Source organism: Rhincodon typus, chromosome 26 (assembly GCF_021869965.1).
Source record: "Rhincodon typus isolate 14 chromosome 26, sRhiTyp1.1, whole genome shotgun sequence".
NCBI classification, from domain to species: Eukaryota; Metazoa; Chordata; class Chondrichthyes; order Orectolobiformes; family Rhincodontidae; genus Rhincodon; species Rhincodon typus.
In genome coordinates, this window is record NC_063357.1 from 14,711,610 (window position 1) to 14,720,033 (window position 8,424).

The window sequence follows — 8,424 nt, forward strand, 5'->3', positions numbered from 1 at the left end:
CTTTCATTTCACAGAATGTCTGAAACCTTGAGTGAAAATGCACATAATGTTCACTCCATGGAGTAAGTCACAAAAACAAAAAACATTGCATGGCTTGGCATCAGGCATAATTGACTATCTGCATCAAAGGTGAGACTGGAATGTCTGCACTGTGAGATTTGTTAAAATGCAAAAAATAAAATTGAACCTCATAAATTATTTTGATCAACATTAATTTCTAATTTCATATCTTAAACTTTTATTTTCTGTTACAGAATTTACAACATGAATTCTTTCACTCTGAAGACTACTTGCACAAGGAAATTATATTTTATTATCGATACACTCATTTTAAAGCTAGATAAAAGTAGTTTAATTTTGTAGCATTGTTATTTTCTGATTAAGTGGTGCTTTTCCTTTATCAAGCATTCAGAAATGTTCATAAGAAGCAACATTTGTAATGTTTATAGTGAAGTACTATGTAAGCTAATAACGGACATACAGTAATGAAAACAAAAGAGGCGAGAGGTGTGCTTTAGGCAAGAGGTGTGCTTTTTTGGATAGGAACAGCTGGGTTGGAAAACAAGGCATTATTTTACATTGCTGTGCAAAAGCCAATCATTTCCCAATGGGAGAGGGATGGAAATGGCCAATGGAAGAAACCATCACTGAGTCATTGTTGCAAGCTTCCAATCTCCTCTCTAGGAGGGACAAGGTTGGGGTTTCAGAGCAATCATCTTCCATACAGTGAGCTGGAGGAAATACAACCATAATGCAACCATAGCAGAAATGGTGGAGGAAACCAAATGAGTAAAATATGCTCAAATATCATCAGTGATATCCTTGTAAAATATCACCTGTAACTGCAATACCACTCATCACACCTCACCAACAATTCCTGAACATTTTTTGCACCTTCAATGTCACCTCTTACTAGTCCATTGCATTATGTATGACTCTGTATATTGTATATTATTTTGTACAGAAATAGCATGTATTTTGGCTCAGAATTATTAAATTATCCTGATTGCAATGTTATTGTTAATTATTATCTACTTTATTGTATGGATTGAAATGTGAATATGTAAGTTTGAAAGAGTAAAGTGATTGGGCCTGCATTTCACTTTAACAAATGAGCCTTGGTGGTTAATCAGTCTGTGAACCATTTGAATGTTTTCATGTTCTCAAAATGACTGCAAAAGGCAGGATATAGTTTGGGCTAACTACATTCTGGTCATTTATGATTATCAATGGTGATGAGATGGCATACAGACAGTCTGAGAAACAAATGAGCATAAAGGTTACAGTGAATATATCACCAGCTGTGCTGTCACTCCCAAATTATATTTTGATATCTAAGTGTGTTTCCACTTATGCTCAGTGACCATGCAGCTTCATAAATTTGGGAGTACAGAATTTTAAATCAACAGCAGGAGGTGATGACCTAATGCTATTATCGCTGGACTATTATTCCAGGGACCTGGGTTCAAATCCCAACACAGCAGATGGTGGAATTTGAATCCAACAAAAAATCTGGAATTGAGAGTCTAATGATGACCATGAATCCATTGTGGATTGTTGGGAAAAGCCCATCTGGTTCACCAATGTCCTTTAGGGAAGGAAACTGCCATCCTTACTTCTTTTTTAGATCTCATTAAAAAGGTGAAAGTGGAGAATGATCTGTGATATATATAAATTTGATTTTTCTACATAGCCAAAGATCTAAAAAGAACACTTCTAACAGCAAAGGATTCTGGGCCACACTAACTAAAATGTTGCATTTATAAAGAATGCAAACTTTAGCTTTGGAGGTCCAAACTCTACAAAGAATGCAAACTTTAGCTTTGGAGGTCCAAACTCTACAAAGTTCTAAGATAGTTCTCTCATTACTGAGCTTTTGTAGGATGTTGAAATGCTACTGGTTTTTGAACTAACAATCAGAGACAGACAGACTGACATAGAACAGAAAGGAAAGCTTTCTCGCTGCTTTTGAAGTGCCTCTCAAAGCTGGGCTGCAAAATGAAAACAATACAATTCAAAAAGCAGCATCAGGAACATGAGTCAGGAGGGGAAACATTGAAATTATTGCAATTGCATGTCTACACTTGCCATGGCAATTAAAATATTCAGTTTTGTAAGCAGACACCAAAGCAAATGCAGGCATGGAATTGGAGGATAAAATAACCCTCAGAAGTAGCAAAATAAATGCATCCGTCCTTATTGTAAGACGGATTTTCAAATTATGAAAGAAACCAATCAGGCAGATGAGGAAATTGCAGACCTTGAAAATCAAACCATGAGTAACCATCAGAAGTAGCAATCCTTCCATGAGACAGTAACCTGATGTCAGAGCTGACCCCATGGTATCTCAGGACACTTATCTTCAAAAGGCAATCAGCAACAATGGACAGCGAGTGGTGGTATTCTCAGTGGACAAGTTGTGAGAAGCATATTACATATCCATACTAGTAGGCTGTGCAGTTTCAGCCAGCTAGACTTCTACTTATTCTTGTACAGAACTGAGGGTTCTATGAAGTTTTGCCTTTGGCCAATCTACAGTCAAATAAGTGAGATTTCAACGCAAGGAAATAGTAAAGATTCCATAACAGGCAAACTAACTCTGAGCCGAATTTTGTCCAAAACGAGACAAGGGCCAATTTCAGGGATTTTCATGGAGAGGTCCTCTCTGTGAGCTCCAGTGAGTTTTCTCAAGCAATTGTTCATTGCTGGCCCCAGTTTGTACACATATCGGCTCTATGGTGCCATGCTCATGATTTCATTCACGCAACAACGGCAGACGTACTCACCACTGCTGGGATCTCCAGGACCTCTTTCTTCTGGACTGCCAGTGGAGACCATGGCACCAGAACCTGCCAGCCAGGTTCAGAGCCACCACCTGTCTCAGTGCCATTTCCATGGTCCAGACCACGTGCAGTTGCAGGAAGAAATTTTGTGACCTTACGCGCTCTGCAACTCTCAGTGTCACCATCTTCTCTCTGCTGCCTCACACTCACTCTCACTCCGCTACTGCGCGCACCTCCCACAAAAGCTAATGCTCCACCACTTTCACTATTGCACACAGCATCTTCCTGCACTCGCTTTCAGCAACCAGCCCCATGCCCCAACCCCACAAACTGCTAGCCCTGCATGCCTTTTGCATTGCCAACTCACTCATTGAGGCCATTGGAGTCCAAGCACTGATCTGATCACTGGCTGCCACTTGGAAAAAGACCTACTCTTTGTTCCTGGCTGCCCACCAGTTCCCTATTCATCTCAATACAGTACCCTGAATTCCATGTGCTTTAATTTTACATGCTAGTCTCTTAGGTGAGACCTTATGACCTTCAGGGACATCACTGAATAAAGAAGCATCAGATGCTGAGAAAGTTTCCACCCTTTTGTAACTTTAACACTTTGCTAAAAAGCATGAACTGCATAGAAAGATCAAAGAGTTAAACCGTTGGGATTGTACAGGGGATACTGGCCTCAGCAGCATCCAATCTGTTACAGTCAGTGAACGATGACTTCATGCAGCTTAGTTCCATTCACAGAGACGTCCTGTCAGTTGTTGCTTTCCTGATGCTGCTCACTGTAGGATGCTGAAAGCTGTTCCCTCTGAAGAGCATCCTAATGTCTTACTGAGCACAGTGCTGCAGTGATCATGGATCCTAACATTCATCCCATCATCTCTGTGCATTCTCCAGTTTTCCAGGGCAGAGTTTGCGAGGATCAAGTCGTTCCCTCGATAGCCCCAGAGGAAGGAGATGTTTCATTGCAGATACACTGGACAGCAAACACAGCATTCTGACCTCCATCTCCGGACAGAGTATAAAACCACTTCCCTTCTCCTCTGCACAACATTCCACGGGAAGCGAGGGACTGCGGCTTTCTTTGCCTTATCATGAGAGCCCCCAAGGCAGAAGCTCTGCCATAGGGGTTCAGTTACACATCCACTAGACATTGATATGGATACACATGTCCCTTACCCATTTGTATAGCTGCCCTTAGTACAGTGACTACAGGGATATCCACAGCTTCTGTATCTGGATCCACTGAGGAAACAGTTCTAATGAGCCTATGTAGGCTATAACAGAACTAAAGCACCTCCTCAGTAAAGTGACCATTCAGTAGTAGATGTTGGTGTGTTCACCGAGCTGGGAGGTTTGAGAGCAGACATTTCATCCCCTTACTAGGTGACATCATCAGTACTGTGGAGCCCCCTGTCAGGATGTCACCTAGTAAGGGGGAATGAAACATCTGCTATCAAACCTCCCAGCTCGGCGAACACACCAACATCTACAACCGGCACCCGAGCTACAAATCTTTACTCAAACCCTGACCATTCAGCAGTTACAGCACATACATAAATAACCATTGAACAGAGTCCTCCAAACATCAGGACGTGGAGAATCCTGCAATTGGGTCCAATGTGCTGCCGCTATATGGATTTTGCGATTATTGCCCTGTTACTGACATCTGTTACTCAAACTTTTCGGTGAATATGCAGCAGCAGATTGTACATGTTGGAGAAATAATAAGAACTCCTCCCCCAAACCTCCACAAGAAAGGCAGCATTGCGTAGAGGTGAATAGTTTGGGCGTTTTATTATCCAATGTGTGGAGGTGAGCACCTCCTGCACCTTGTGTAAACTGTGATCGATATCTCGGCAACGACAGTGAATCTTTCTATCCCACAAAAAATTGAATGTGCCTCTTGGCCATGTGTAGGATTGATTTGTAATGTTGAATGATGTAGTTTAGAGTGCTTGTGGCTGGATCTTTAGTGGATACAGTCGGTAAAGGAGGTGATGGACTATTAATCTTGAGACACGGGTCTGGGGACGCAGGTTCGAACCCCGCTATGGAAGATGGTGGAATTTGAATTCAATTTAAAAAATCTGAATTAAGAGTCTAATGATGAGTGTGAATCCATTGTAGATTGTCAGCAAAAACCCACCTGGTTTACTGTTGCCCTTTAGGGAAGGAAACTGCCATCCTTACTTGGTCTGGCCTCCGTGTGACTCCTGACCCACAGCAATGTGGTTATCTCTTAACTGCCCTCTGAACAACTATGGATGAGCAATAAATGCTGGTCCAGTCAGTGACACTCTCATCCCAAGAATGAATTTTTAAAAATGTTCAGTGCGAGAGGCCCACAGACAGCAATTTGTGCTAACAGATGTCCTTCACCTATACCGTGTGGGTGTTTGTTTAATGTATTGTGGAACCCTTCCCCCCACCTCATAGAATTAAACACTTTAATATCCAATCCCCCAGGACGTTGCCAGTCATTTTCACGTCCATTACACGTTTGCAATTTGGATGAGGATGGGAAACATAACACGTAATCATTCTGAACGCAGTCACACTCTGTCTCCCCATTGAAGCCAATGTGGTGGTGGCTGTCAATGATGACCCACTCCTATCTCCTGTAGTACCCCTTGCTCTGCCATGTTCTATCACCTACCACCACCTATATGTTGAGTTACCCTCTTTCACAATTGCTATTGCTTCTGTACCCCAGTAGGCTGCCTTCAGTGCCCACTATTGATTTCCCTAACACAGCAGTGGCCCCTCATAACCCCACAATGGACCTTCAGTCTTGGACACACCCTTAGACAGACATTGGCCCATCCCACTGGCCAACTGGATTGATAGCCCCAACTGATGAAGGACCAGCGCCCTGACGAATCTCCATGCAGCTCCCTAATTCACTCTCCACAAATCCCTGGGACAAGTTGAACCAAATCTGAAGGAGTGCCCATTTACCACTCCCAAAATTGTAGAGATAAGGACCCCTAACCTGGACATCTCAAAGACCGATTATGATCAAGTCCCTGGACTGATATTGGATGGTGCATTTGACTTATGGTATCAATATCCCAACATAAAGCAGACTCCCTTTGAAAAGGCACGACAAAGCATGGCAGAGTTGTTGTGAGAATCCAAGCAAGAGCAAAGCGAGCAGTGTCTCAGAGAGTAAGCGACAGGCCCTGAGTGCACTTGGTCCGATCCTTGAGGTAGGTGCCTGTCTTTGCACACAGTGTCTCCTGGCAGCCGCATCACTATGAAATGGGCTGGGGTGCTCCAACATGCAGCAAGGAGTGGGCAGCAACGTTCTAAGTAAGTCGGTGATGTGCCGTGAGGATGTGGTGAGGCTGACCAATGCCTCTATGGATGGGAGAATGGCTGGTGGTGGCTGCCTGTAGAGTGTACCTGTGATGTTGGGGACTGCTGCCCAAGAGGGAGGGATGGAGGAGCAAGCCATTTACGTGTCGGGAATTGTCGTCATCTGGTTTCCATCCAGCATGTGGGACAGCAGCAAACTACTTAGCAATGAGATGAAATTAGATACTAATGAGGTATAAATGCATCAAATACAGGCTACTGCTGCTCACTAGCAGATTTTCATCTCACTATTCTAAGACATTGTCAACATCACGAAACTGATTTCTTTTCAATCTTGCAATATTTTCAAAACTGTCTTGCCATTGCCCATGTCATGCAACAGTTGGGGCCGTACAGTGGCTCAGTGGTTAGCGCTGCTACCTCAGAGCACCAGGGGCTTGGGTTCAATTCCACCCTCAGGTGACTGTCTAAGCAGAGTTTTCACATTCTCCCCGTGAGCTTCCTCTGGGTGCTCCAGCTTCCTCCCACAGTCCAAAGATGTGCAGGTTAAATGGATTGACCATGCTAAATTGCCCATAGTGCCCAGGGTCTTGCAGACTAGGTGGGTTAGCCATGGGAAATGGAGGGTTATAGGTTTGAGGAGGGGGAGGGAGTAAGCCTGGGTGGCATGTTCTTTGGAAGGTCAGTGTGGACTTGATGGGCTGAACAGCCTGTGGGGATTTTATGAATTGATCCCTCGATTGGTGGGTGTTTTCCAATACTTTGTGTTGGAGACACCTATGGGCTTCTGTCTTTTATCCAATTGTCTTAAAAACTAGAGTCATCTGTAAACCCCCATCACGGTTTTGAAATAAGAATGATTTTTTCATGACACACTAACAGTCAGATATTGCAATCAGTCATTTTTTTGGAAGGCAACTGCAATAGGTTCTGACCTAAGTGTAGGTTTTTTTTGCAAAGTACCCACAAATCTTATATGGAAATCTAGAACAAGTACCAGACCACAACTGGTCATAGTAAACCCAGTATTGTCTTTCACAGCTCGCAGTTATCACATAGAATCAAAAAGCAATTATCTAATATGACCATGTAATGTGTAGCAAACCACTTCTGCAGTAAAGGAAACACTGGCCAAATGTTTAACTCAAACTAAGCCTCACTAGAATACATGTGCTCTTTCAGGTGTCAATGCTGCATCTAAAATATTTTGTCTTTCATCTTTGTCAGCTGATTCTGTTGGCCAGCTTTCAGTTCCCGTCATTTTTTGTCTTAAAAACCACCTGACACCTGGTTTCTCAAAGTGAGCCCTGAAGCCTTTGTGGGCACAACATACCACGACTTTTGATGCATGGGTTTTTTTGTATCTTTTTAAACCCAGCAGAAGAAAGTGTAAGATTTTTAAGGAGGGATATATGGCATCATATACTCATCTATTATTTCAGCTTTTAGCAGAAAATGTTCATCCTGACTAGTAAATTTGCAGTGGTTTGTGAGATAGTAAGCTGATAGGAACAGAAATTAAGGTATTAGTTATGTTGAATTGGATATTTGATGTTGGGAAACTCTATGAAAGATAGAAGTCAGTCAATCAGGTCATTATTTTATTGTGTTACTAAGCTGCTAGGTGTAATTTTTCAAACATTGCCTGTGTGACTATAGCTCCCTTTCCTGATTAGAACTGGAGAAATGATACTTTGACAGGTATTAATGGTCTGACAAAGGTTGCTTCTTCTTGAGATGTCAGTGCAATATTTTCACTTTGATCTGTAGCCTACTATGTGTTGAGGTAAGATTCAAATTGTGAGTTGATGATGCAAAACAGCTTGAGGCACTTCTTGGTGCATTCATATAGATGCTTGTATACATTGCCAAGTTCAGAATGGATTATATGTTTGGGTGATTGTTGAAAGTTTAGAAACAGCTTACACTGAAAACTAATGAAGACCCCACCATGTAATGAAGGTTTGTTGGTGTAAATAATATATTGCTGCTGGGCAGAATGAAATGAAAATGATTTTTTTTGTTATTTGTTCACAGGATGAAAGCATCACTGTCTAGGCCAGCATTCATTGCCCATCTTCGAGAGCAGTTAAGAGTTGACCACTTTGCTGTGGGTCTATTGTCACACGTAGGCCAGACCAGGTAAGAACAGCAGAAATGAACCAGATGGGTTTTTCCCCTGACAATCAACAATTCCAGATTTTATTTCTAATTGAATTCAAATTCCACCACCTGCTGTGGTGGGATTTGAACCCTATTCCCCAGAACAATCCTGGGTTTCTTGAATTTACAGTCTAGTGATAATACCGCTAGGCCG

At 42.4% G+C, this 8,424-nt stretch overlaps 1 long non-coding RNA gene across 2 annotated transcripts in view; it reads left to right on the forward strand.

Moving 5' to 3' along the window:
* The window catches only part of LOC109930292, a 67,638-nt gene extending 59,456 nt beyond the window's left edge, over positions 1-8,182 (forward strand). Inside the window, exon 4 of one of the 2 annotated variants that reach the window (XR_002260671.2) lies at positions 255-1,112. This is a non-coding gene — a long non-coding RNA (uncharacterized LOC109930292). Of the gene's footprint in view, positions 1-254; positions 1,113-8,144 lie in introns of those variants that run through there. The other variant, XR_007264867.1, reaches the window with a different exon arrangement.
* Positions 8,183-8,424: the final 242 nt, after the last annotated feature.